The sequence below is a fragment of the Dermacentor variabilis genome, unplaced genomic scaffold (assembly GCF_050947875.1).
Source record: "Dermacentor variabilis isolate Ectoservices unplaced genomic scaffold, ASM5094787v1 scaffold_15, whole genome shotgun sequence".
Lineage (NCBI taxonomy): Eukaryota > Metazoa > Arthropoda > Arachnida > Ixodida > Ixodidae > Dermacentor > Dermacentor variabilis.
The window spans coordinates 861,374-883,449 of NW_027460313.1; positions in this window are offsets into that span (position 1 = coordinate 861,374).

Sequence of the window (22,076 nt, forward strand, 5' to 3'; positions counted from 1 at the left end):
GCGACTTGGCCCAGTTCGAAGCGCGGGCGGCCATTTTCTCCGTCCGCAGGGTCACGGGCCATCCGGCTCATGACGTCAGTCCAGAGTGCGCGCCCATTGGTGGATGCTCGTTTGCATCAGCCTCGGAGGAGTAAACGCCCCCTTTCTTCTAAAGTTGTCCCCGACTATAGTGTCCACGACCTACTTATACAGTAGGTCGTGATAGTGTCCCTCGTCGTGGTCCCTTAACTGGTGCGGAGACCAATGTTTCCCACCGAGCCTGGCAGACCGCCCAGCCTGGCGGGTCAACAAAGATTAGGCCGAAGGGGCGTCACATGCTTGTCACAAAAACAACTGGCCGCAGGTGGGGAACGATCCCATGTCTTCGCATTACGCATACGATGCTCTTACCAAATGGGCTACCGAGGCGCCGTTTTCCCATCCATTTATAGGCTATTTATGTTTTATTACTAGAACTAACCCTGAGAGTGTTAGCTAGCGCCACCACTCGCAAACCTTGGCGACAGATGTGGAACATCCTTTCTGCCGCAGGCGTCACGAGTACGTTATCTTTTTGGGTGAAGGCAACTGATCAGTAAACCCACACATGCTACCTGAAGGCATTATTTGACATTTTGTGACTTCATGCTTTTGCGTTGTATATACAGTAGGATCAGTTATAACTTTTTTTAATACTATGGCTGTTTACATCTTGCAGTTTTTGTGCGTACATGTTGCTGCAATAATAATTTCTCGGGAATGCATAATCATCCAGTGTCATTTGCTGTTATGCCTTACTTTTTCTGAGGCTTTCATTCCTGCTTTAATGGAGCCATTGCAATAGCCACATTGTGTTTAATAATAATAATAATAATAATAATAATAATAATAATAATAATAATAATAATAATAATAATATCTTTCATTTCATGAAAATATTACAAATTCAAAAGCCAGTCAGCCCAAACAAAGAAGGCTTGTCGGGCTGTGCCCGGTAGTCAGCGCCAAGTACTCAAAAAAGCAAGGTTATCAAGCTATAAACTGAAGCAAGCTACAAAACAAAAGCAAACTACAACACAAGAGAAGGCTACAATACCAAAGCAAAGTACAAAAAAACCCGCGAGCTACGAGGAAAGCTAGCTACAAAGATATAAAGTGAAACAAACAAGGATACACACCAATCTAGACCAAAGGAAACTAATCGAAACTATGGCACAGGCTCTAATGACAACTAAACATAAGAATAATTGCTTTTGAGGTACAGTTTGAGTGCCCGTTTTGATGAGGTCGAGCGCAGTTCAGTGGGTAAAGAATTAAAAACGTTAGGAACATAATATTTTCTGGTATAACGGCCAAAACGGGTATAACACCACGGGGTAGTGAACGTATTATGGTCTCAGTGGTCTGACAGGAACCAAAGGAAAAAGAAAATCACTGTTCCAACAATGTTTTACCACCACAGTTTGAAAAAATAATGCGTCAAATGAGGGAAGCTGCAAAAAGCAAGATAGATTATTATTAGGGGGAATGGTCTCATTGTATGCAACATTCCGAAGAACAGATTTCAGGATAGAATTCAATCTTGCGCTCCATGTAAATGAACAGTGATAAAATATGGTAAATCCGTTTCTAAGATAGCTGTACACAAGTGCGGGAACAACGACTTTCCGGACAGGAAACGGGGACTGGTATCTAGAGTTATACAGAAGACAAGATATTGTACGAAGCTTTTTGCTAATCCCTGTAAAATCAGTGTTTCATGTCATATCAGAATCAAACATGATGCCTAACTATTTTACATTAGTTGAGAACTCTAATGGTATGCATTTGCAGTTTATACAATTAGAGTCGTGAGCAAGAAATGGCACAAGACGATCAATATTTTATGAGGATTATGAAAACAAACTAGTTTAGTCTTTTGTCTATTAATTCCAATTCCGTTACTTGTACACTTGTTCATTACAGACGTGGCATCTGCTTTGTGGGATTCTCACCCGTGCTCTTGGGACAAAGGAACGACAACACAGTAGTGAAAACAATCACAAGGACATTTATTGCACCTTTCATAGATTAATGCCTGCTAGCCGAGTTGCTATCCACAAAACATGCCGATGGGTGCGCGACAAATCTAGAAGTCCGACTCACCGCGACCGGATAGCGAGCGAATATGTTCGCCCATGCTGGACACCAACGCCTGGTCGTTCGCGCGTATGGTCATGCGAACGATGGCGCGTTCGAAGGAGCCCTCGCGAGACGGTCTCGCAGAAGCATGTATCGGCGCACGCGCGGAACGTCCGCGCCACTCGCCTATCCTGAACCAAAGAGAAAGAGCTCCTCTCCGCGCCCAAGTAACCCCGCCGTCAGGCGGCGTTAGCAGCTCAACACTCGCGCCATCTCTCGTACTGCGCTTCAACCAGACCGACTGCCGCGGGCATCAGGCCACGCAGCGAAGCCGGATTACAGGAGACGGGAGCTATGCGGGAAAACAACATATCAGGGGACGCGTGAGAGTCGCGCATCCCCACAGCTTGAAGGTTATAAACGCATGCATTAAACGATGCTTGAGTTGACAGAAGGCAAGTGTCGTCGGCGTACTGGAATATGCAGCATTTTGATACAAATTGAGGCAAATCATTGACGTACAGGTTAAATAAAAGTGGAGATAAAACAGACCCCTGGGGAACACCCGATTTTAGCATTATTTTTGTATTGGAATAGTCACCTATCCCCACCACCTGAGAGCGATTACTAAAATAACTAGACGATAACTCTATAAATGGACCCCTGAAAGCAATTCTTTCTAGCTTATCAAGAAGTAATGTGTGAATAACGGAATCAAAAGCCTTACTTGCATCTAAAAGAAAAGCGCATACGAATTCGTTATCAAAAGCTGAATAGATAGTGTCCGTAAATTCTTCTAGTAGGGAAGTAGTGATTCTTCCCTGGATGAAACCAAATTGTCCTTGTAACAGAACATTATTTTTATTTAGGAAATTGGTCATCGTTACGAGCAGGTGTCTTTCAATTATTTGACTGATTGAATTCACAGCATGTTTACAGGAGGTATTCAGAGGCCTGGAGTGGGAAAAATTGGGGATAAAAGTTGATGGAGAATACCTTAGCAACTTGCGATTCGCTGATGATATTGCCTTGCTTAGTAACTCAGGAGACCAATTGCAATGCATGCTCACTGACCTGGAGAGGCAAAGCAGAAGGGTGGGTCTGAAAATTAATCTGCAGAAAACTAAAGTATTGTTTAACAGTCTCGGAAGAGAACAGCAGTTTACGATAGGTAGCGAAGCACTGGAAGTGGTAAGGGAATACATCTACTTAGGGCAGGTAGTGACCACGGATCCGAATCATGAGACTGAAATAACCAGAAGAATAAGAATGGGCTGGGGTGCGTTTGGCAGGCATTCTCAAATCATGAACAGCAGGTTGCCACTATCCCTCAAAAGGAAAGTGTATAACAGCTGTGTGTTACCAGTACTCACATATGGGGCAGAAACCTGGAGGCTTACGAAAAGGGTTCTGCTGAAATTGAGGACGACGCAACGAGCTATGGAAAGAAGAATGATGGGTGTGACGTTAAGGGATAAGAAAAGAGCAGATTGGGTGAGGCAACAAACGCGGGTAAACGACATCTTAGTTGAAATCAAGAAAAAGAAATGGGCATGGGCCGGACATGTAATGAGGAGGGAAGATAACCGATGGTCATTAAGGGTTACGGACTGGATTCCAAGGGAAGGGATGCGTAGCAGGGGGCGGCAGAAAGTTAGGTGGGCGGATGACATTAAGACGTTTGCAGGGACAACATGGCCACATGACCGGGGTAGTTGGAGAAGTATGGGAGAGGCCTTTGCCCTGCAGTGGGCGTAACTAGGCTGATGATGATGATGATGATGAGGCAGAATGGAAATTGGTCTGTAGTTCTCTACTTTGCTATGAGAACCACTCTTATAGAGCGGCTTAACCACAGCCACATTTAAATCATTGGGAATAACGCAATGATCCACATACCCATTAATAATGAAGAGAAGGACGGATTCAAGCACAGAAAAATTACGTTGAATATCATGTATGGAGACACCGTCTATACCAGGTGGTTTCTTAGGTCGAAAGCGAAATAAGATGCTGTGCAAGTCTTCTGCCGTGACCGGTGGCAAGAATGCCGATCGTACAGTATTAGGAACAGCGCTAGACGCATCTGGAGCAAAAGGCTGAAGATGTGAAGACGCTTTAGAAAGAAAGTAATTAAATTCTTGAACGGGTGACGTGAGCTTGCTGAAATGTTTTGCGAATACATCTTCTATAGGTTGATTGGTGTTTCGTCCAAATACTGCATTAATAGCTGACCATGTCTTTCTGGGGAAGTGCTTGCTTTCATAAAAGGTCTTAGTATAATACTGACGCCTTACCGACCGAATCATGGCGTTTACCCTGTTGCGGAGCGATCTGTACAGATTTCTAAGTTGTGTATTGTTTGGGGAACGCTTACAACGTGCCCAAAGGGCATCTTTTTCTTTAGTAGCCGTCAGTATATCGCACGTTAGCCGTGGAAGTTTGAGGTTGCGTTTTTTCACGGTGATTGTTTTCTGGGCGGTAATTTTTAAAGAACAGATTTCATCAACAAAATGCGTATAAGCGGTGGAAGTCGTGACATTACGTAAAAATTCGGTCCGATCATAACTGGCCACAAGATTGTCAAATTTAGCGATATCGAGGATGTTTAGGCGATGAAGGTTAGGGCGGGATCTAAAGGGAACTTGAAACGCAGGATGACAGCCTACAATATAATGATCGGCCAGTTAACACTTGATTACCGCTGAAACGGTGCTAGCCAATGGGGCTCTTACATTCACATGGTCAAGGCAAGATGACACCATTTTGCTTCCAATATATTCCTCTCGCGTGTAGGCATCAATAGTTGGAGTGACTCCCAATTTTGATAGAGTGTTAAGGTACTCGCAAACCACTGGCCTTGATGGCGATAGGATGTCAATATTAATGTCCCCAATCAGACAAAGTAGACTATTTGGTGATAAGGAGTGAAGAAGATCGTTTAATTCTGTTAAAAATAAATTTACTTTCTGAGGGAGGCCTGCAAATAGAAATTGGGCTGATATCGGCATCAGGCACTGAAACATTTAGTGCAACACACTCGGCAGAGATGAATTTTGTGGCGAAAGATCAAACTTTTAACCTTTCATGCACAAACACCATGACGCAACCTCCTCTCCCTATCTGCGGTGTGAAAGAATAGCTGGAATATTGCGTACGAGAAAATAGGGTAACCAAATCGGCATGGATGTTGATTTCCGTTAAGACGATTACATCTAATGCGTGGTCAGTGTTATGGAAAAGGGCAAGAAACTCGTTCCAGTGGTGACGAATGCTACGAATGTTCATGTGCACAGCCGAGAACGCTCTGCCCCCTTGAAGCGATAAGCTGCAGAAGGCAGCTAAATCGTTGCATTCGTGAAAGGCAGTGTTCATTGCCGAACAATGCAATCAAGGTCGTCAAAACCATTGATGCGTATTAGAGGTGCGCCTTCTGATCTCCTGTCAAAAATTTTTCCATTTCTTGACCACGCATATTTGTACTCCATTTCTTTTCCCTTTTGCCGCACAGCCCAAAACAATTGTTTGTTGAAGCCCGTTAGATTGTCGCAGAAAAACATGGGAGGGATGTCCTCGCTTTCACCTAGGGACCGTAATTTCGCACGGGTACTCATCCATTTCTGTTTCAATATTCTATTCACAAACCTAACCAGCATGACAGGTGCCCCTTCACGCTTCGCTGGCATTCGGTGGATGCCTTCCCCATCAGAATCATCAAAAGGCACTTCCAGCTTTTGTGCCAAGTCACCGATTAGCGAAAAAAGTACCGCCCTAGGTTTCTGCGGTAAACCGTGAATTTCGAAATTTGGCAACCTGTTGTACTGCTCAACTTCGTTCGCTTCCTTTCGCAGTTTTACAATTTCTTCTGACTGTTTAGAGGCAGCAAAGCGCAGTGTTGCTACTTCTGTCTCCAGTTTTTCAGTGATGACCTGGCGCTTAAATTTGCATCCGAAGCGCGCACCTCTTCATACCTTTCCGACAGGAAAGCAACGGAAGATTCGACGTTCTTCACCGATTTGTGAAGTTTATCCATCGTTGTTCTCCGAGAGAGAAGCTCATCTACTTTTAGGGCAAGGGAATTGATGGCGTCTTTCAGCGGAAATAGGGCTTCTATTTTTGCGGCTCATTCAGATACTGATGCCGAAACAGGCACTGATTCGTCTTCCGTCGATGCCTGGTTGTCCGCTAGACAAGCTCGGCATTGCTAACTGTCTCGCTTATCAACTCCTTTGCCCGACATGGTACTCTCAGCGACGCCAGCACATTTTTTCTCAAAGTGAAAACACTGTTGCATTCAACGCAGGTTAGAAATTTGCCCTCAGCCGGCAACATTTTCTTACATTTACCACAGTTCGGTTCCATTGTCATCACACAAATAAGAAAGGCGGCAGTCGGCGGCAAGCATGAAGTAATGTGAAAAACAAAGCCAGTGAATACTACGCCTCACCTGCAGCAAAGACAAGCGTAAGCGTGTGCCGAGCGCTTGCCGCCGACTGCGAAGAAGCTGCTGCGCGGACGAGACTTTATCCACCTGGACGTTGCAGATGCGCAGGCGTCATGAATAGTGCGCCGTCTTGCAGCCAGTGATTAGCACCTGACGACAGAAGCTAGACGAGGGCCTCCAGGATGGTTGAAGCACGTTCCGCGCCGCCACCAAATCAGACAGATGCTCCCAGCGAGTGCTGTTGCACCCAGCGAAATCTGCAGCAAAGACAAGCGTAAGCGTGTGCCGAGCGGTCCAGAAATGATGGCTTTCTCTTATGGAGGCTGTCACTTAAGATGCTTCACTGCGGGCATCCTACCCAGTATTTTCAGACAGCTTGGGTGAAAACTGTAACACTCAAGGCCAGTGGCAGAAAAGGAGCCTCGGATCTGCATGTCTAAAGTGTCATTGAAGGTCATTTTAGAGGGCTGTTATTTGACTAAGCATAAGTTCAGGGATTCTCACTCCTGAAATTCATGGTGTTCGGAATTTTAAAAAATGGATGGACACATTCTAAAGAGAAAATCGTCAAGCACACATTGTAGCTATAGTTGAGTGGATGACAATCTTTATATAAAACTCCCTCCACCTTGCAGTTCCTTAGAACTGAGTTTCCAGAAATTTCATTTATTAATTGCAGAACTGTCCGTTTGTGACAATTATTCGCATATCATCAAAACTGCTGATACTGTGTTATTTGCATTGTTTCACTACATGGTTTGGTATTCCAGAAGCTGTTCGAAGCTATTCCACGTGGGAAAATGCGACAACCGATGCCATTTGCCAAGCAGCAGTCGCCTGGTTGAAGAATTGCAGTTTGCAAGCAGGTAAGAAGTTGGCATGTTACGTTAAGCTTATTCAGTTAGTTTTTATTCAGAAAGTTAAACTACACTAATGCTACTGAATAAGTAAGCATTGTGTAGCATGTTTACATCTCAATAAAATTGACTGTTGGTTCTACATTAGAATTAAGTGCATGGTATATGATTAACATTTTGTCTTAGGGTCCTAAACTCTACTTACATCAACTGTCACGTGTGATCTTCAAATACCTATTCACAATGGCCAGATAACGTCCAAGCACCATCTAAGCATGATGTTGCGACATCATGCTTTACTGCGGTCATACGGAAACTTGTATGCATTATGATTCTGCTTTAGACACAATAAATTTTGGGAATACTAAGTAGAGCAAGACATGCAATTATTGCAGTTGTAATTAGTGTTCAGGGCTGCTTGCCAACAAGATACAAAGTAACAGAAAGCTATAATAACTGTTGACTTCCGAGCAGCAAGAGAACATGGGAGATGCTTTGGGTGAACCTGAATTTTAAATTATGGAGTGAATTATACCGGTCTTCTGGCATTATGCTATATGCCTTCACTTTATATTTCTGGTCCCTTAATTATAGTGCTTGTTATTGTCGTACTTGTTTTTATGCCATTGTTCAGACTTGCGAGGAACCACTGAAAAGTGAGGCTCAAAACAAGCAACTATTTAACTATGCATTATAAGCGTTAACTGAGGTCCTAAAATATTGTAATTTCATAATTAGCATGGAATCAGTCCTATATTTCTTAAAAATGGTGTGGGCATTACAGAAACTTTAGAGTTATAAATATAAATTTGACAGCTGTCAATGCGGTAAAAATTATCTTCTTGGATAGTGTCATTGCTATATTTTTAATATGTAGAGATTATTTTTTAATCATGTTTATGTGAAGCATTCAACACTTATTTGCTGGTTTTGCTCTAATTGAGTGCTTCCCCCCCCCTTTTTTTTACTGCCGCAGATTCTTCAAAAGCAACTGGGCCTGCCACCAGATGACGTGCCTTTCTTCGTCCTCCTTAGTCATGTACCTTACCCTTGTTAGGATGTGGATGTGGGGTCAGTGTTTCTAGACATGCCATTCATAATATATATCTTGTACTTAGTCGATTCAAAGCATGGGATATGTCATTCATTGCCTATATATAAATTTAATCACAATCAATGCAAGGCAAGCATACGTACATAATTTTAAAGGATAAAAATTTGTATTTTTCGGATTTTCTTGGCTCCGAAATATGGTTTAAATGCTGGCTGTAGAAAAGGCATTTTACAGTATTTTTATAAGATGTCTTTGCAATGTGTCTCATTCAACACCCTTGTGTGCTGCTTGTATTTTTCTTGTGTTAGCAGTATACCCAGATTTCTAAAGTGCTCTTCACTTAAAGTGTTATGCAGTTGCGAGACTATTCATCCGTGAAGAACTTCATTTTGGTGCAGAAGTGAAATGGCTGCCATATGTGCACATGTTTGCGTGTCATATACACAGGCTCTCATTGTTATACCTTCACAGATTTTTTCCAAACTGTGGAATATATGCAGGTGCTTTCAGTAATGTATGACTTTGAAAAAGCATGCATTTAGCCCATAATTCTGAATGTTTTTCAGATTAGTAGATTTTGGCGGGTTTTAATTGTCAAGTTAGAACCATTCGTATTCAATACGTGTACATTTACTAGAAATCCTGAATCATGAAACTGGTTCCAAGAATAGCATACCAGTACCATTTTTGTACTGCAGATTGCATACTGGGTGTTTCAGCGAACACTTTCAAAATTTAAATTTTCTTTAATTGCCTGTGGCAGATAGCACAATTCTAGTCCCTGAGCTGGTACTCGAAGGGGCGGACATTACTTGCACAAGAAATTTAAATTCATAAACGACTAATTAACAAAATTCACTAATTAAGATTCTAACTAATTACCTTATGGCACATATTGCAATTTAGAAATTCTAGCCAGGGAGTTTCCAAGGTGGATTCACTTGGAACGAATTCCCAGGATGACGCCAGTTTCGAGATATTAATTCCCGAACTTTGCATAGGAATGCATTGGTGTACCAGTTACTTTTGTAATTCAATGCATAAAACGACGTTTTGTTAGGAAATTAAGTGGAACCACAGTGCATTTTTACCCAAAGTTTGACGGTGCATATCTCGCAAATGGTGTAATTGTAATTCACACAATTATTTTCAAGTGGATATGCCTTGTAGTCTCACCTGCTGGAATTTGTAACTTACAATATGTAGCATAAAGTAACTCGTTTAAAACTTATAATTAGTGAAATTTTGTTAATTAGTCTATTATTCATTTAAATTTTTTCTCCAAGTAACGTCCGCCTCTTCGAGTAGACCAGGTCATGGACTAGAATTGTTATATCTGCTGCAGGAAATTCAAAAAAAAGTTTGAAAGTGTTTGCTGAAACACCCTGTATTTTCTCGGGCAAACAAATTAAGTCTTCTTGCGTGTGTTCTACACATAGTCTAACGAACAGCTTGCCAACACTTCCCCAAGAAAAATACGGAGGGACCATTAGCTTGGCTTCAGGAGCGGTTGCGAAGTTCTAGGGGTCGCTTGTACAAGTCGGATTATAGAGAACCCTTTGGCTTGAACATGCCAAAATATAGATTAGGAAGTACATGGATTTGTCTGATCTTCGTGCTTGTGGATTCAGACGCTCTTGTGGATTCGTTTATTACGCTTTGTATGCCTCCATTGTCGTAAATTTCAGAGCAATCTATACTTTCCTAAGTGTAGAAGACGCTGCGAACAAGCACGATCGCTACTAATTGCAACGGTTCAGCTTGTCGAGGTGGCCAATCGAAACGCGCCAATCGTCTCAAGGCATTGGTTTGCCTGCGAAAAATGCATAAGGGCATTAAATCTCGGTGGTCGATGCATGCGTCCGTGGCCTAACGGTTTCAATATTGGGTGGCTGTGCTAAACGTCCCGGGTTCGAATCCTGCAGTCGGAAAATTTTAATTATGTGAACTTAATTATTATTGTTACGCAGCAAATTGTAGAAAATGACGATTTCACAAAGTCATGAAGCCGTCTGAAGTCAGAAGGACGAAGTTTATGCAGATCCATAATTCCCATGCTGGCTTAACCTCTCCAATTACAGCTCCCGTAGACGCTAGCACCAGAGTTCCCTCTAATAATTATTGTATGAAACTCTATAATTCTATGATGCACAATCACAGCATCGTCACAGCAGATACAATCCACGGCAATGCCACCCTGATGCCTCAAAATTTGCTCGCACAACATGTAACTTTCTGTTTGGGGGAGGGGAGCTTCATAATCTAGAAAAGGTAAATTAGTTGCATAGGAGATCAAAATTAAAAGAAGCTCCACCTTTTCTCCAAACTTCTGTACCACAGCTTTCTCCTTTTTCGGCAGTGCCACACACGCTCATCTGCATTTGCTTGTCTCGGGGTACGCAAGGCATACTCTAGTCTCCATCTTGCAGACATTACGAGAGGTCGCCGCACGTTATTCTTCCCTCGACTCAAGCGGACCCTTCGGACTTTGGCAACTCTTTTACATGAGGAGCGTCTTGGAGCTGTGTGTGCACAGTCAACCACAAAATTTTATGGAACACAAAATCTGAGAAAAAGCTCAACATCTGCGCAGTATGTATTCGCATTTACATCCTCTTCTAGTATGTGTGAACAACATTGTGATGTTCGGTTTTTCTGACTACTGTTACAAGCTGCTTGAAGCATGAACGTTTTCTTAAATCGCGTGGCCCGTAAACTTTTGTGGTTGGCTGCACACGATGTCCCCGAAAAGAAGGCAAGAACAGTACAGATCAATACTGTAATCATTCCACTAATCACGGTGTGTGTAATATGTCATTTCTCAGTCAAAGGAACAAATTATCACCTGGCAAAACTCAACATACTTTGTGACACAGCCATTGCACGCGCTAGCGTATAGGTCAGATAATTTAGTCACACCAGATGGGTCTATCGGCTGGTGCACACTGATAGGCTCTCCGCGTGTGAGAAGATCGTATGCTTTTTACTGGATACTACGTTGACAGTGAAGCAGGCCAGCCAGGAAAAGGCTGCAAGTTATTCAGATGGCTCCTCCATATAGCTCAAACATAGCAATCTTGTGAAAAAAAAACAAGCAGTATATGACCACACACAGGCTGTGCAGTATGGTACGACACTGCATTTTGGTTCTGGAATGTTTGCAGCGACCACTGTTCAGAAGGTAGTTGTAGCTTATGGGTAGTGTTTGGCAGGGACGTCGCCGATAGTTTCGAGATCCCCCACATTTGTTGTCATCAAGTCAGACTGGCAATCATCCGATGTGCTCGGGCATTTGCGGCACTTCACTGGGACACAATCTGCTGAAACAGCGGCTCGCCTTTTTCGTTCCTTCGGTAAGCTCGGAGATTATTTAGCCAGGTTTGCAAATATAGTAAGCATCGCATCATCTCTTAATTAAAGTAGGAATGTTGCGCTGTATTCTGACTTCTTGACCTTCGACAATGTGCACATATTCTCGCACGACGAATCTGAAAATGAATATGAAAATAAAATGTGACACGCAAGACAAATGCTTTCATATAAAACCAATTACCGAGTTTCTAAAAGCGTCACGAAGTGCGTTACAAGCTCATTAGCCCGATGCATGTTACAAACTAAGTACACACTTTAAAAAAGGTACACCCTTTGGGCCTTATCTTGTCCTGCAACAATAATCGTCACCTGTCTTGCCCCATTTCCTTTCTTTATCCCCTGCGAGCCCGGTTCCCAGGAAGCGCAAGTTGGCTCCTAGCTAGCTTGATGCAGCTTGAGCAGGCTAGAAGCAGCTATAGAGCTATGTCAAGCTATAGTCTAGACATCTTCAAGATGTCTCCAAGCCATACACTTCTAGCCATTATGAAGAAAATTACTTGGAAAAGGGATCGAAATTTCGCAGGCTTTGCCACGGAGGATCGAGGGAAGCCTGAAATGAATTGGGGGGGGGGGCGGGTATGAGTGGGGCGACACGGTCAATTTTGTGAGCGCGGTAGTTGCCGGCATGCTTCGCAACAGGTGAGGGGATATAGTGGCGTTGATAGGGGATAGTTGCGTTGATAGGGCATATGAAACCTCTCATAGAGTTATTATGATTAGGTAAAGCTATTTCGCTCCCGCGAGCAGCAATCCTTAAGATAGTTACTCGGGCTAGCTTCCCACGCTAAGCGTGCCGCACTCGCCACGCAGCAGCTTAAAACTTTTCCTAGTCTCCAAAGCTGCTCGATTCAAACTACACAATGCCCGCGCATCCTTGGGCGATCGGAACGCACGTGATCTGCGCCTGGCTGGCTGGAAAGGGGGCTTTGTTCCGGCCACAGAGCCTCATGCCTCAGTAAGATGCCTGGTGTAGTCTCGTGCGGACGCCATCCTCTCGTTGAGCGCGGAGAATATCTTATATTCCCTCATCTTTTAAAATGTTCCATACTTAGAAGCATTTCTCTCGCAAACCAGACTTAGTTCAAGGATATCTTCCATGTCTCAATAATTCTTATTGTCGTATTCGAGTGCTGATTGCCATGTTATCGGTTGTTAACGAAACTTCTTCTCAAGTCTCTAAATTTATTAAGGAAGTTTTTCGCTTGCATATGCCTTCCAACTCGCGGACAACATCAGCCTCTTTACACGTAAGTACGAGGCTCTGGACAGGAGCTATAGCGCTTCAATGTAACCTGGGGCCTGACGGACCAACCGACTGCGCTATATCTCCAGGCAACATCCAAGGGTCACGAGTTCAAATCCCCTATTCTCTTCCTTACTTGTTTTCCTTTTTTCCCCTTTTAATATTTCTTTTCTTTTAGTTTATCACTGTGCGGGACCCCTAAAAAATCCTTTATTATGTATGGCCACACATGTGGAGGTCATAAATACCAGGTTTCTCCGGTTGAGTGCCATCAGTGCGGTTTAACCGAGCTCAGATTGGTCCCCCTTGACTGATCAAAGAAGGCACCACTGTAGGTTAAATGAGGCGTACAACTCCTGCGGTGGCCGTAGAGTATCCGCCTCGCGTGCAAGAGGACCATGGTTCGAATCCCGGTGCCGGGCAATTTTCCACCGGAAAAAAAACCGTGTGTTGAGAAAATTGCACAAACAGGCCTGGAGTGCGGCCTGATCCCGGTGACCAGAACCGGTAACGCACTCTCTCACCAGACCAGGATTGGCCACCCTAGTGCAGTACTTGGCAGCAACCTCCTATATGAATACAACAATCAAACCCCGGCCCTCAGGCCCCAGCAGCCACGAAGCAACTGACCACGGCGGCGGTCAGATCTGTGACGCAGCAGAGGGTGCTAAGAATCCCTGGCTCCGGACAGGCCGCCATTGGAATTTGAACCTGGCAACGTTTAACGTTAGAACATTATCTAGTGAGGCGAGTCTAGCAGTGTTATTGGAGGAATTAGAGGGTAGTAAGTGGGATATAATAGGGCTCAGTGAGGTTAGGAGGACAAAAGAAGCATATACAGTACTAAAAAGCGGACACGTACTGTGCTACCGGGGCTTAGCGGAGAGACGAGAACTAGGAGTCGGATTCCTGAGTAATAAGAATATAGCTGGTAACATACAGCAATTCTATAGCATTAACGAGAGGGTGGCAGGTCTTGTTGTGAAACTTAATAAGAGGTACAAATTGAAGGTGGTACAAGTCTATGCCCCTACATCCAGTCATGAGGACCAGGAAGTCGAAAGCTTTTATGAAGACGTGGAATCGGCGATGGGTAAAGTCAAAACAAAATACACTATACTGATGGGCGACTTCAATGCCAAGGTAAGCAAGAAGCAGGCTGGAGACAAGTCAGTGGGGGAATATTGCATAGGCTCTAGAATAGTATGGGAGAGTTATTAGTAGAAGTTGCAGCACAGAATAATATGCGGATAATGAATACCTTCTTCCGCAAGCGGGTTAGTCGAAAGTGGACGTGGAGGAGCCCAAATGGCGAGACTAGAAATGAAATAGACTTCATACTCTGCGCTAACCCTGGCATCATACAAGATGTGGACGTGCTCGGCAAGGTGCGCTGCAGTGACCATAGGATGGTAAGAACTCGAATTAGCCTAGACTTGAGGAGGGAACGGAAGAAACTGGTACATCAGAAGCCAATCAATGAGTTAGCGGTAAGAGGGAAACTAGAGGAATTCCGGATCAAGCTACAGAACAGGTACTCGGCTTGAACTCAGGAAGAGGACCTTAGTCTTGAAGCAATGAACGACAATCTTATGGGCATCATTAAGGAGTGTGCAATAGAAGTCGGTAGTAACTCCGTTAGACAGGATACCAGTAAGCTATCGCAGGAGACGAAAGATCGATCTGATCAAGAAACGCCAATGTATGAAAGCCTCTAACCTTACAGCTAGAATAGAACTGGCAGAACTTTCTAAGTTAATCAACAAGCGTAAGACAGCTGAGATAAGGAACTATAATATGAATAGAATTGAACCTGCTCTCAGAAACGGAGGAAGCCTAAAAGCAGTGAAGAAGAAACTAAGAATAGGCAAGAATCAGATGTATGCGTTAAGAGACAAAGCCGGCAATATCGTTACTAATATGGATGAGATAGTTCAAGTGGCTGAAGAGTTCTATAGAGATTTATACAGTACCAGTAGCACCCACGACGATAATGTGAGAGAGAATAGCCTAGAGGAATTTGAAATCCCACAAGTAACGCCGGAAGAAGTAAAGAACGCCTTGGGAGCTATGCAAAGGGGGAAGGCAGCTGGGGAGGATCGGGTAACATCAGATTTGTTGAAAGATGGTGGGAACATTGTTCTAGAAAGACTGGTCACCCTATATACACAATGCCTCATAACCTCGAGCGTGCCGGAATCTTGGATGAACGCTAACATAATCTTAATCCATAAGAAAGGGGACGCCAAAGACTTGAAAAATTATAGACCGATCAGCTTACTGTCCGTTGCCTACAAAGTATTTACTAAGGTAATCACAAATAGAATCAGGAAAACCTTAGACTTCTGTCAACAAAAGGACCAGGCAGGATTCCGTAAAGGCTACTCAGCAATAGACCACATTCACACTATCAATCAGGTGATAGAGAAATGTGCGGAATATGACCAACCCTTTTATATAGCTTTCATTGATTACGAAAAAGCGTTTCATTCAGTCGAAACCTCAGCAGTCATAGATGCATTACGGAATCGGGGTGTAGATGAGCCATATGTAAAAATACTGAAAGATATGTGTAGCGGCTCCACAGCCACCATAGTCCTCCATAAAGAAAGCAACAAAATCCCAATAAAGAAAGGCGTCAGACAGGGAGATACGATCTCTCCTATGCTATTCACAGCGTGTTTACAAGAGGTATCCAGAGACTTGGAGTGGGAAGAATTGGGGATAAAAGTTGATGGAGAATACCTTAGCAACTTGAGATTCGCTGATGATATTGCCTTGCTTAGTAACTCAGGAGACCAATTACAATGCATGCTCACTGACCTGGAGAGGCAAAGCAGAAGGGTGGGTCTGAAAATTAATCTGCAGAAAACTAAAGTAATGTTTAGCAGTCTCGGAAGAGAACAGCAGTTTACGATAGGTAGCGAGGCACTGGAAGTGGTAAGGGAATACATCTACTTAGGGCAGGTAGTGACCACGGATCCGGATCATGAGACCTTAACAATAAGAAGAATAAGAATGGGCTGGGGTGCGTTTGGCAGGCATTCTGAAATCATGAACAGCAGTTTGCCACTATCCTCCAAGAGAAAAGTGTATAACAGCTGTGTCTTACCAGTACTCACGTATGGGGCAGAAACTTGGAGGCTGAAGAAAAGAGTTCTGCTTAAATTGAGGACGACGCAACGAGCTATGGAAAGAAGAATGATAGGTGTAACGTTAAGGGATAAGAAAAGAGCAGATTGGGTGAGGGAACAAACGCGGGTTAATGACACCTTAGTTGAAATCAAGAAAAAGAAATGGGGCATGGGCAGGACATGTAATGAGGAGGGAAGATAACCGATGGCCATGAAGGGTTACGGACTGGATTCCAAGGGAAGGGAAGCGTAGCAAGGGGCGGCAGAAAGTTAGGTGGGCGGATGACATTAAGAAGTTTGCAGGGACAACATGGCCACAATTAGTACATGAGCGGGGTAGTTGGAGAAGTATGGGAGAGGCCTTTGCCCTGCAGTGGGCGTAACCAGGCTGATGATGATGAAACCCCTTGTAGCGTAATCAGGGGCGCGATCGGAGATCTTTGTTCGATGCGCGTTCTGCTCGGTTGCTGCAGCGCCACAAAGAGGCAGTATGCAAAATTTGTGAGACCGGGACGGAGAGAGCAGCCAATCGGCAAGCGTGAACTCCCCGGAAGTTTACTTCCCTAGTTTGTCGTCTGCTCGCAAAACGAGCTGTGTCTCGTCTTTCAATGAATGAAATCTTTACCTAAAAATTTATTTTTTCTTCTCAAGCTTAAACTCGCTTTCAAATAGTAATACGTGACTGCTACAATTTATAACTGTTAGTTTCTCTGCATTGTGCCCGGGTGGTGTCGCGCACAGTGAGGAAAAATAAGAAGAAAAAAGAAATGACGGGAACAGTGGCACACTTTTCAAGAGGCAACAACATTCCAGTGGCTCGCTGGCACCCGATGATGGGGTCGAGTCAACACTTCTAGGTGGTGTTGGTCGAGTTCGCCGCACAACCAACGCACTATTTGATTCGAGGAACGAAAGCGACGCCGGAATTCGTTTTCTGCCATTTTTTCAAACGCGTATCGCAGCTCCCCTGCCCTCGTTCCTCCTCAAGCAACGCCAATGCAGCAACCGACTATGGTGGCTAGAAGTTAGGTGACGCCAACGGGCCCCGAGCACCGTTCCTCTGATTTATGTATTGCGTAGGTAGCGCTGCTCGTCGTAGCGCGATGCGCGGAGCCAGCGGAGCGCCCAACGTGCTGGGCTGGGCTGGTCGCGGACACCGTTTAGCAATTTCTCTGCGATTTGTGTTGAGAAGAAGTCCTATTTCCTGAATACAATGCGCAATAAACGTCGCTTTGGCAACCTGGATATGGTTGCTGAGGTTGGTGACTGTTTCTGCTGTGCTCCTTCATTAGTTGGAGGTGGTCATCATGAGCTAGGACATCGTATGAGAATCACGAGTTTCCTCCCTATCGAGTGCGGTGCGATAATCAATCGCTCTCAAGAGCTGAAACTGCATGTAGAACTTTATTCACTATAGGCTTTTAAGTCCTTTCTTTCGCTTTTAATTTACCGGCGCGTGTTCACGGCACGTCCTCCAACTAATGAAGGAGCACAGCAGAAACAGTCACGAACCTCAGCAACAAAATCCAGGTAGCCAAAACGACATTTATTGAACATTGTATTCAGGAAATAGGACTTCTCAACACAAATCACAGAGCCATTGCACAGAACTGAAACTAAAAGTCAGTGATAAAAAAAAAAGGTTTGTAGCAAGGTTCATAAGGCACAAATCAGAGCGCTCGACGCAGTTTTAGCATCTTCATTCGTTTCCGCGTTTCGTCCCGTTTCGTGTTCTCAGACTTGACGTAGAAAGGGAACCTTGTGAGCATATGGAAATTTATGATTCTATTCGTAAGTGCTGTTTTGTGTTCAGGGCAGCCAACGAGGTTCAACTTAATAAGCTGGAGAAAAGGTACCAGATTCATAAAGCTGTCGCTTCTTACTTGCTTCACATTGAAGCAGTGGCTGAAAGTGTTTTCCCGTGTTGTCACCAGTGAATTCAGCTGATCTGACGGATATGAAAGTCCTCCCCTGTCAACAGCAGTGGTGAGGGCTGCTTTCTTGGAGAGGTGCGATGGATCATTTGGGTAAATTGTTCGCACTGCGTCGCTTGTAAGCACGGGTCGATCACAAGGAATCGACTGTTTCGCCATTGACCACGTGCGTGAAGTGCCGCGCAATGTATTATTGTTCGTCAAAGTGAAGCTCACAGAGGGATGATTTCTCGTCGAGAAATTTGTCAGCTCGGGGGACAGCCCGCCGCCACGTTTCAAAACTTTCGGGGTCATTTGACACAGTAAACAAGGTGGCACGCTTCCAGTCTTCCTTGACGATATGTAACCGGGCGTGCAGTGAGGCGCAACGCAGTCCGTTTGCTTCGCTTTCTTTACGCGAGTATCCATTCAGCTGGAACAGGGCACGGAACTCAAGCCCACATGCTAACGAGAAATCTTTCACCACAAAGAAAACACGCGAAAATTATATGCGCGCAACGTCGAACCGAGAAGACAACATATTGTCACGGCTCACTTGAGACAAGAGCAGAGAGCGTTATTTTAATCTAGACAATTAGAACAAGCGTTCAGTTTTAGCTTTTTCTTCTCTAGCACGCTCGCTTGCACACACGAGGTCGTCGTTCTCGTCGTCAGCGTGGTTGGGCACAGATGGCGTCGTGGCATTTGCCCCCCTTCAGAAGGAGCATCGTCCCGATGCTTGGCGGGTAGCACCCGGTGTCCAGCCCACCAGCAAGTGTCCATGTCATTCAGCCAAATAAGGTTTCATGCGCACCACGTGCACAGTCTCAGGCAGGTCCTGACGGCGCCTCGAGCAGGATTGGCTGTCAGGAATGACTTCATAGTTGACGTCGCTAAGGCGTCGTAGAACCTTGTACGGTCCGAAGTATCGGCGCAGAAGTTTCTCCGCGAGGCCTCGGCGGCGTACTGGAGCCCAAATCCAGACTCTTTGGCCGGGCTGGTAAACGACGCATCGATGGCGTTGATTGTAACGTCGCGCATCACGGTCTTGCTGGCTAGTTATGCGAACGCGTGCGAGCTGTCTTGCTTCTTCGGCGCGCTCTGTAAAATCTGCGGCGTTATTCTCGGAATCGCTGGAATCATGAGGAAGCATAGCATCCAGCATTGTAGTCACTTCTCGACCGTGGAGGAGACTGAATGGCGTCATTCTTGTTGTTTCTTGCCGAGCCGTATTGTAAGCAAACGTTACGTATGGTAATATTTGGTCCCAGTTCTTGTGTTCCACATCGACATACATGCACAACATGTCTGCGAGAGTCTTGTTGAGGCGCTCCGTAAGTCCATTGCTTTGCGGGTGATAAGCTGTCGTCCTTCTGTGTGCTGTGCCACTGAGCGTGAGTACAGTTCGCAAAAGTTCAGCCGTAAATGTGGTTCCCCTGTCGGTTACGATGACCGCTGGAGCACCGTGCCTAAGGACGACGTTTTCGATGAAGAACTGCGCGGCTTCGGCTGCTGTGCTGCTCGGAAGTGCTTTGGTTTCTGCATAACGCGTAAGGTAATCTGTCGCAACTATGATCCACTTATTTCCTGCAGTTGATATTGGGAATGGGCCCAAAAGGTCCATCCCAATTTGTGCAAACGGTGTTTCCGGCACTTGAACGGGATGTAATAGTCCGGCAGGTTTCGTAGGTGGCACTTTTCGTCGCTGACAGTCAAGGCACGTTCGAACGTAGTGCTTCACGTGTGTTGCTAGCCGTGGCCAGTAGTATTTCTCTTTGATCCGTGCTAATGTTCTTGTGTAGCCTAGGTGGCCCGACGTAGCTTCATCGTGACAGGCCTGCAAGATTTCACTGCGGAGAGTTTTAGGGATAACCAGTAGATATCTCTTCCCTGTTGAAGAGAAGTTCCTCTTAAAAAGAACACTGTTTCGTATGCAGAATGATGACAAGTTCCTTGAGAACAATCTGGGCTTGTTTGTGGTGCGGCCTTCTAAGAAATCAATTAGTGAAGCGAGCTCGTGGTCATCTTGCTGTTGTTGAGAGATGGTAGCTGCACCAACAACTCCTAAAAAGCCTGCGGATTCGTCATCATCTCGGCCTGACGACTCGATCGGTGATCTGGAAAGGCAGTCAGCGTCTAAGTGCTGTCTGCCCGATTTATAGACCACTGTCATGTCGTACTCTTGAAGCCGTAGGCTCCAGCGTGCCAAACGTGCAGATGGATCTTTCATGTTGGTCAACCAACAGAGAGAATGATGGTCACTTATGACTTGAAATGGGCGGCCATATATGTACGGGCGGAACTTGGTAACGGCCCATACTACAGCCAAGCATTCCTTCTCTGTGGTGGAGTAGTTCGACTCGGCTCGCGACAGTGTTCTACTCGCGTAAGCGATGACTCGCTCAGCGCCGTCTTGCCGCTGAACAAGGACGGCACCTAGACCCACATTGCTGGCGTCGGTGTGGATCATTGTCGGCGCATCCACGTCAAAATGGGCAAGAACAGGCGGAGTTTGTAGACGGTGCCGCAACTCGTTAAATGCAGCCTCCTGTTCCTCGCCCCACATAAACGTGACATCTTCTCTGGTTAGGCAGGTGAGCGGTGAGGCGATGCGTGCAAAACCCGCAATAAATCGCCGGTAATATGAGCATAGGCCCAGGAAGCGTCTGACTGCCTTCTTGTCCGTAGGCCTTGAAAACTTTGCGACGGCTGCGATTTTCTCAGGATCAGGTCTGACGCCTGTGTGACTTACAATGTGGCCCAAAAACTGTAGTTCTTGATAGCCAAAGTGGCACTTTTCAGGTTTTAAGGTAAGCCCAGCGGACCGTATGGCTTGAAGAACTGACCGTAGCCGACTGAGATGTTCATCAAATGTGGCAGAATAAACAATCACATCGTCTAGGTACACTAAGCAAGTCTTCCACTTAAGGTCTGAGAGAACAGTATCCATTAGTCTTTGGAACGTGGCTGGGGCGGAGCACAAACCAAAAGGAAGAACTTTGAATTCATAGAGCCCATCAGGCGTCACAAACGCAGTCTTTTCGCGATCCTGCTCATCGACCTCTATTTGCCAGTATCCACTTTTTAAGTCCATCGATGAGAAGTAATGTGCATGCCGCAGCCTGTCGAGGGAATCGTCGATGCGTGGTAAGGGATACACATCTTTTTTCGTAACCCTATTGAGCTTGCGATAGTCGATACAAAACCTCAGGCTGCCATCCTTCTTCTTAACGAGTACCACGGGCGATGCCCAAGGGCTTTTCGACGGCTGGGTAACATCATCGTCCAGCATTTTCTTGACTTGCTGCTGTATTGCTTCACGCTCTTTCTCCGCCACGCGATACGGATGCTGTCGGATGGGTATTGCTGTTTCCTCCGTAATGATGCGGTGTTTCGTCAGTGGTGTTTGACGCACTCGGGACGTTGTAGAGAAGCAGTCTTTAAAATGGTCAATCAGTTCTCTGAGCCCTTGTTTCTGTTGCGGCGCTAAACCTGGGTCAACGTCGACGACGGGTGTAGATGGCATCGTATCGGTGGTTGATTCCTCTTTTACAGCAAAGCAGTGTTGGACGTGGTCAATTTCGTCAAAGTACGCCACAGCGGTGCCTTTACTGATGTGCCGGCGTTCATTGGTAAAATTTGTCAGTAGTACCTCTGTGCGACCACCGATTAGGCTGACGATACCCCGAGCGATGGCAATACCTTGATGGAACAGAAGTGCAGTTAGTTGTTCGGCTACACCGTCCGTGTCAAACTGTTCTCCGCAACTTACGGAGACAAGACCCACGAAACACAGAACCTCTTAAAAACTTCTTGAAACGGCTACAAACGGCTATAGACGTCTTGGTCTATGATAAGACTGAAAATAGAATTTCTTCTAAACATAACCTCAGCACTTGGAATATGCTAGTATATATTCTATCTGCGGCAAAACCCACTATACTGGTGTCTCTAGAGTC